The following is an 8,553-nucleotide window of genomic DNA, read 5'->3' as shown; positions in this document are numbered from 1 at the left end:
TTGTTTCGCCTTGCCTTTCCGATCCACCAATGACCCACAAATCGAACTGCCTGGCGGGGTAACTTCTTGCCTCGTTAATGGATGTTGTTTCTCGATTTTGCGCGGGCTCGTATTACCAGGATCGATCATGACATAAATATTGACAAAACAATTGTTCCCTTGCGGTTGCGATGCCATGTATCGACATACGTCCATCAAAACCGCAGCAACAAACGTCGAACCTTTCGCCCGAGTCGAAGGTGAACGGGCACTGGTCGGGCCCTTCCTGGCCCGTGTGTCCTGGTGCCCCGGGGGGACCTCCGCTGTAAGTGATGTTTACTTTGGAAGCACCCGGAGTGACAGGCTGGCCACCCCAGCTTCCCGCCCAGGACTGACCTGGCACGGGAGGGACACGATCGACAGATTGATGATCGGTTGTGATAGGGTGAAACAAATGGTGATCACTTCATCACACCTCTCGTTTCCCGCTTGGCGAAATCCCCCCCCTCCTCCATGGTGATTGTTTCGTTTCTTGCGAGCGTCGATTGACATTTGCGTTGATGGATTTTTCTCCACAATTGCACGAGCATTGCTAGCTCACCGGCCGCCCGATGACAGGGCACAATTTGTAATACTTTCCGAAAACTGGCCGACTGGTCGGGTGGTAATGGCTTTTCCCGCTTCGCCTCGCCCGACCTATTGCGGGTGTCAGCCCCATCGAAGGGCAGCCATTTTTGCGCTCCTTAACGGGTGCATGTGCAAATGTCGTCGCAGGTGTGCAATGCTGGTTTCGGGCCAGTTTCCCAAGTTTTTGTTGTTGTTCCCCCGCCGCATCCAGAAACCCAGTGGCCATTCTGTGTGGTGACATTCGGGAGAGAGAAAAAAAGAACATCTTGCAACAATTTACACGCATGTTTCCCTTTCGGTTTTGCGCCTTCGAGGTTCGTTTGCTGTTGGCTGAAGAAAACCCTCGCAAATGTGTTACAAGTATTACGCCATCGTCCATCACCGGGCGTGCGCTGCTGTCCACGGCACGGACGCATAAATATGCACATGAATTATGCCAGGTTTTGTGATACTTTTCTTTCCCGGTGTTTTTGTTTTTTTTTTTGCGCCCAACCTCATCGACTTTCCCCGCAAAAGCTCGTTACTCCGGCCCATCCGGCGGAGAATGGGATCGTGGGCAACACTTTACTTTCAGCGGGCACTTATCCTTTGAATGGAAATTGGTTTTTAATGCCCGCAAATTGCAGCTTTGGTGGAAGTGCATGAATATGGCTACCGTTATTATGGGCGTTGAATGTAGGAAAAAAAAAACCCCCCGTTAAAGCAACAACAATTTGTAGGTCAATTGGTGAAATTTTATTAATGTTTATTGTTATAATTTTTATTATTAAAAATTAATAAATTTTCCATTAGCCACCCACCATTTTTGATGGTTTGTTTAAACTTTGTTGATCACCGCGATAAAATGTCCTCAGAACAAGAACGATGATGTGAGTGAATGGGGGATTCGGTGTGATGAATGATTTATAACTAAATGGACCCTGGACTCAAGCGATGAAAGGATTTTCTGTTTTACTGACTTCGTTTTGTTTACCTTTTTCTCTCTCCATTTGTTGTTTCTCTGTCGTCCTGGGGATGATTTCCATTTCACCTTCAACGCCAGCGTGCACCACGAAGTGCAGAAAGCTGCTAGGGGCTTCGCCGATGGGTTGATTAATGCACTTTCCACCGTCCTCGCCGGTTTTCTCCGGTGTCGATCAAATCGGACGGAATCGAACGCTTTTATTGTCGTGTTTTTTTTTTTTTAATTTCGCGCAGCCGGATCGCCATCGAGCGCCATGTACGGGGAACTCTTTGGGCGAAACTATGCACTTCGACAACACGGGCACAACCATAAATCGTACCAAGGCCGCGCATCCAGGGAACGGGTTCACCTATTTCATACCTGTCATACATGCAGGCTGCCCCGGCGCGGTAGCATCATGCCTTTTGGCGTCATTACGCAACGCTCCGGCGCTGAAGGTAGCGAGTGACAAAATGCGATAATGCCGGTTTTCCCCCCTTTTTTCCCTGGTGCAATAATTCATAGGCTTTCGCAGGCCGCATGACGCGACGAAAGAAAGGATCATTACAGCGCGCCCAGATGAAACTGAAACTTGTGTGGCGTGTTGCCCTTCAGCTATCGGCTAAGCGTGAAAGATGAAACCAATCGTTCAATGCCAATGACAATGTGGCTCGGGTGGCTTTTGTGTTACCCTTCCCTCTTTCGGGGTGCTCCGGAAAAGAATATCAACCTTTTACTTCTCCTGCGACCCATGAATCTTCCTTTCAGCAGAATTGATGACGGCGCAAGGGTGTCCTTAAACTTCTCTCTTATAGTGCGTAGGTTTTACTCTCAATAAAACCCTCCGGACAAGTAGACAACGATGGCAATGAAACTAGACAATGATTACTTTGACACAGCATCACCATCGATGACCTACTTCCGTGTATCCTTTCGCCACGAAAACTTTGAATTCATTTTGCCTTTTCGTTCGACCATAAAGATGACAAATGGATCGGAGAAATGGTTTATGGAAGCACGTGTTTGTATGCGGAAAAAAGTCCCCAGAAGCGGCTCGCAAGGATCGCGCGTGGCCTTTGTTTTCCTTCCGTCCCTATCGCGTTTGACATTTAAATAAATTTCGGAACCATGAAGTTTGCGTTCGATTTCAATTCAATTTATTTCGCGCGGGAGATGTGCGCGCGCCTTAAATTTGGTTAAGCAATAAAACCCCGCTGCGACGAGCACAATAACTCTTGATTATTGATTATCATCCCCATTGTTGGTGTTGCTGTTGCGCGATGTTGGAATTCATTCACCCTGTCGTTGTTTTTTCGGCTTCCTCTGCGGTACGTTGGCCTTTCCGCGTGAAATATCATCAAACAAATCATCACCTTTCAATGCTGTTCCCTCGCCGAGGGCCACGTATCCTTAAAATTTTGTCGCTTCTCTCGCTCGGTCGGTTTTTGCAGGGTTTTTATTTTATTATTTTATTTTGGAGAAAGAGTAAAGAAGATGTCTTCGCGGTCGGGAGGATGTCTCAATCCATTAAATAAAATCCACCACCAGTTATCTGTGCCGCTGCACACGGAATGGAATAAAAATATCAACACTGTCTCCAAATTGCGGGTGAAGGGAGGGGCACTCACTGGGATCAGTTGGGTTGATCATCGAAAGTGCTCATAAATAAGTGCCCTACCAAGAACGACGCTGGAGAACAACGGCGAATCACTGGAACCATCTGCATTTTCGTGTAGCCTCCGTTGTCTTGTTTTTCCCCTTCTTTCGTGAGCCTCCAACTGGGGCTGTCATGTGATGAGAATGTAATACCCGATAAATATTGCATTGTCCGGGCCTCCCATCGGGCGCCCTGGATGGGTAGAAGCGTGGTGGGCCGATGGCTTGTTTATTATTCTACGGTTCAAGGCAGGAAGGGATGATTCAATAAAAAATGCGTGCGTGTGTGTGTGTGTATGTTTATGCGCAAGCCGGGAGATGGCGCATCCGTATGCACTTAGTTGCGATGCAACCGAACAATGATTTAATGACAAAGATCTGCTGTTCTCATCCTTGGCAGCATCTGGGCGATCGCTCGGAGAGTTTGGAGAAAGGATTCGCTGTCAAGCTGCTGCGGAGGGAAGTGGTGAGAGGGAGGGTACGTACGCCAGACAGCACTCCGTAGCAACGAGTGCATTATGCAGACGTTGGAGCGTTGACCCTCATCGGAACGCATTCGCTCATCCCATCCCTGCTGTGTTGCGATAGATATGCAGATGTTACAAGTTCCAAGGTCGAGCCTGTACTGTTCTCCCTTGCGAGTAAGAGTAAAGAGCCCTTCAAGGACCTCGGCAGGAGTTCAACAGATGCTTGCAATTGTGCAGCAAATAAAAAAGACACTCACAACAAAGTAAGCATTCCAGATGGTTTGGATTTCCACCGATGTTTGTTTAAGATTTTCTCAGACAGGATGTTGTTGTTTCTATAGTTTTATTTTCCCTTCATTTGCTGTCTGGCTTGGCTGCCGATCGAGCTGAACAGAGAGAGAGAGCTATGGTTTCATAGGGGGGAAATATTAATATAGATGTTATACCCCACTACCGTGAGGCCAGCTGTAGCCTGGTGGGCGTCCCAGGACGGTTCCACCGGTGAGTAATAACCATAATCTGTGCCGACAGCGCGCCTCGTTCCTGTACGAGGTTAGCGTGTCTGGTCGCTGTCTGGTGGATCATCATATGGACAGGACGGAGCACTTTCCAGAGTCGTGTTTTTGGTATCTTTGTTTTTTTCCGAACTCGTCGCTCCGTTGACAGCCGCCGAAAAGGACACGACTTAATTTATCGGGTGAAGATTCGACGGACAGAAATTATCGAATCCGCCGGTGTTCGAACATGATCATCATCTCTACCCAGGGCTGCCGAACGCCACAAATTTACGTCCCACAACGCGAAGGTGTTTCGATCCGACCGTCGACGGCAATCTTATCCAACGTTGCGAAATGTCATTTGTACATCGTACGATCGCTGACATTGTAACTTTACGCTGGAAGTAGTTTTTTGTGATTAAAGAAAAAGGTTTCTCCTTAAAACCCATTTTATCAAGTTGATTTTTGATGAAGGTAAACATTTTAATTGGATACGAAAGCGACATTTATCATCTGCTCAAATAATATTGCACCGTCGATGGAACCAGTTTCGCTCGAATGGATCTTATCAATTAATTTATTATTGTTCTCGTAAGCAGCCCTCTCATATTGCGACAGCGTTAGAAGACACGTTAACAAATCGATTGATATTAAATGATGTCTCTTGCCTACTCTATCAACCAGTTGCCGTGTATAGGAGGACCGAAGTTAGTTTAGGGATTATTCTACCAAATGAGAAGCTATTCATTGTATGAGGATTTGAATCTTTTCGTTTTGTGTACCATGATCTTATTAAGTGGTGATAAAATTCTACGTTGCAAGCTGTAAATTTTAAGCTAGGAGCTTCTTTTTTTGTTTATTTGTTTCTTTATTCCCTTTTTTTCGTTAGTTTCATTAATGTTGTTTGGTTTTAAAACAAATTCAATCCGATCAATAAATCTCTTAGAAAAACCCATAAATATTCCATTTTTCACGAGAGTTGTTAACATTCGTGGGATTAAGATTCCAGTAACCCCGAATTGGAGAAACCCTACAGTAGTTAAGATTTGTGTTGAAGAAATTCCCTTCCAAGTATCTTGACGACAAACCCCTTCTCGATACCTATGGCATTCCAAACATCTGCATTGTTCTCACTCCTCGCCAAGGGTGTCATTAAAGCGTAATGTTGGCAGAAGATCATTCCGATGGATCCGATTACTGACAGACCCTTCCCGGTACGCGGTGCACCATCAGGCGTGCAACAACTTCAGGAATTGTTTTTCTCATACCAAGTTTACTTCTTCGAACCGGCTAAGGAATCCCTACACCTTCTATGGATCTGTCGTCGCCTGTTGTCTTTTATCGGATTATGCGGATTAGTAGCACCGAACCCGGGGAGCGTTTTCTTGCCACTGCCCTATAGCAAACACGGTTAAAAGAGCTTCCATCTCAACATGGAAGCATCCATTGGTGGAGGAATGCGCCACGCTATGCGACTAACTCCCTACCCCTGGACGATCCCACCGATCGTGGAGTTCCAATCCACAATCGAACACTATCCATTCGATTTCATCTTCAAGCTTTGGGTTCCGAAGGCTCGAGCCAAGTTCAGCGTTTTCGCTGTCAGGTTGTTTTATAAAATACGTCAATTAAAAGTCCACGGGAAACCATCCATGGACAACGTCCGATGACAGATTGCATCGGACGGTCGGCACCGAAATCGAACTCCGCACTACTGCTCGCTTCGATGTGCTTCCATAATCTGCCGCAGTGAAGCTCCCAGCGTACGCCGCTCGGTTGGCTTTCCGTTAGAAAACGTACCGACAGCTACTACGGTCGTCCGGGGTTTCATAGCATTTTACCATCTTTGTCCCTGGCTCATAAAGCGTTTGGAAATTGGCTCGGAGAGGCCACGGCAAAAGCAGGGTAGGAAGTGTGACATCGAACTGGAATGCTCCGGTGCGCTCATGTGCCCATGAAAACTTTTGCACTAACGGCGCTGCAGGACCCAGCAACGATGAACGAAGGTGGTCGGTCTCGGGTGAAGGTGGACAGTTTGCTGCGTGGATGACGGGTGGATAATATATTCTGACTTCCACCAACATGTCTATTGATGGATCGAGTGACTCAACCAATCTGCCATCGCAGCGAACTCTTTGAGAAATGGCTTTCTCAAAATCGATTCAATCATTCGGCTGGACATATTCATTCATTGAGACGTTAGCGCGTTCCGATGAATAATCAAGTCCATCACGATTTAATCGGGAAACCCTGCTGCTGCAGGGCTGCTCATCTAGTTCTGCCGGTCTAATTGCCGGAGAAAGGTATTCCGTTCGCAATTTGCGGTCCATTTCTTTCACCTTCGAACGATCACTATTAAATCGCATTCGCTATAATGAATGGCCGTCATCCGTTTCTTTCTTTTTTTTCGCGACCCGACAAAACGGAACCGTTCGCAAAAATCATCTACTCTATTTTGGAGGCGTAGACTCCGGGACGGTTCGGACTTTCTGCTGCGGCTCCTCGCTAATTAGACGTTCTTTACGTGCCTACCTTTTTCTTATGCTAATTCTGCCACTAGCTTCCATTACTCACATCATTCTCGACGTTCTCTGCGGTGTCGGCGACGGGGTTGTCTCGGGGGCGGGGTGCACTGATAGATCGATAAATTTGCGGATAGACGTTCGCCCCCTAGCTCAGTGTGTCTACGACCAAACGATCGTACGTTTCCTTCGCATCGCCAGGGAGTTTCTTCTCCTTCGTTGTCGTTCTAAACGCACTGCCAAAATATAACCCAAGCAAACTAAAACTAACCGAGTGGGGGAGGGAAATGCAAAAAACAATCTTCAAATTTATCACCGATTATCGACGTTTTGGACCGGCCGGGAAGTCTTGAAGGTGTGCGGACTCAATCCGCACGTTTGCAGATCCCGCTGAGGTTGTTTTTCTTCGTTTCGGGTGCTTCGTTTGGTCGGTCGTTCCCGCAAATTATTTGAAACAATGACCCGCGCGCTCAACCGTTTGGCACAAAAACCAACAGCGGATGGAACATAACGGCTCCATAATCGGCCACTTCCTTTCACCGTTCGATACACGGCGAAGCCATCGGAACGAATTCGGCGGTACGATTGTGGTTTCCTGCTTTCTGGTTTGCGTTGCAACCCGACTGCTCTGCGAGCCGGTACGAGAGATCGCCGGTGAGAGCGCCAACCAGAGGCGGTCGGCCCCCCAATGGAGCAACAAATGTCAATGTGAGAAACGTGCCCGGGTTTAGTCACGGGCTTAAGGTGGAGTGAAAATTAGATTTGGACACCCCGAGGGCCACGTGGGAGTTCCGGCTGCACGACGATCCTGCTCCGGAGAGGTGGATGCAGACCTTCGGGAGGGATCAGAGAGATATCATCTCGCCAGGAGTTGTAAATAACGTTGCGAATCGCTTCCCTCTCGGGGCGCGCGGTCAGTTCGTTTGATGATGTTGGCTTCCTGCAACGGGCGTTAGCCGTGAGTCTTTGAAGACAGTTTAAATCGAGGTTGGACTCGCCTTGATCTCTTAGTCTCTCTCTCTCTATCCCCTCATCTTGACACCCACGAGCGAATAACACTCGTCCAACAACTTACCGGCGTGCAGGTTGTACCAGGACGTCTGCGGAATTAACGTTTCATAAACACCATAAAATGATAGAACTAATTTATCGTGTTGCTCGGGGCGGCCATAGATTCTCGGGCGCAATCCAACTAAATCGCATTTTACCACCAGTTGTTGTGCCAGGTGCTCGTTCAGGGTGATTGCATGTTTTCTTCTTGACAGCGGTTCTTTGGATTTGGCCGAGAGCGGTTGAAAACTTCTGGTTCTTCAGCCTCTAAAGATGCAGATTTGTGTGCTTACTCGCTCCCTGCTCCATCTCCCGAGATGTATGTGATGTACCAGAACGCTTCGTAAGTGCATAGTTCTGATATCCCATCCCGAGACGAATTCCAAATTGTCTTCACGATTGCGAGCTAGTGTTGCCCACGGGATTTTCAGAACTCTTGTGGGAGTCTTTCGCGTGTCTGCGTATGCCTTCTTCTGACTGGTTTGGAACAACTCAACGCGTTACATTTCGTGCCGGTCAATCCCGGGGGAATACATCCGGGAAATGGTGAACCATGACTGTAGGGATGTGTCATCTTTCTTTTCAGCTGGTTTGTACGCAAGGAGTAGCGTGATAAATTTTGTCAAATGTCATAAAAATTGCAATGACACATGGGATAGTCCGGTGGGTGCAGGGTGCACCCCTGCATGATTCAGTGCTCCACCCAAACATTCGCGAAGAATCTGCAATGGCGTGCAAATTATAGAAATGTTGACGCTTCCACTGAAAATATGCAGGTCTCCGGAGGAGGGTTCATCCTAGCAACACGAGTA

This window comes from Anopheles ziemanni, chromosome 3, assembly GCF_943734765.1.
Source record: "Anopheles ziemanni chromosome 3, idAnoZiCoDA_A2_x.2, whole genome shotgun sequence".
NCBI lineage: Eukaryota > Metazoa > Arthropoda > Insecta > Diptera > Culicidae > Anopheles > Anopheles ziemanni.
This window is presented reverse-complemented; position numbering follows the sequence as displayed.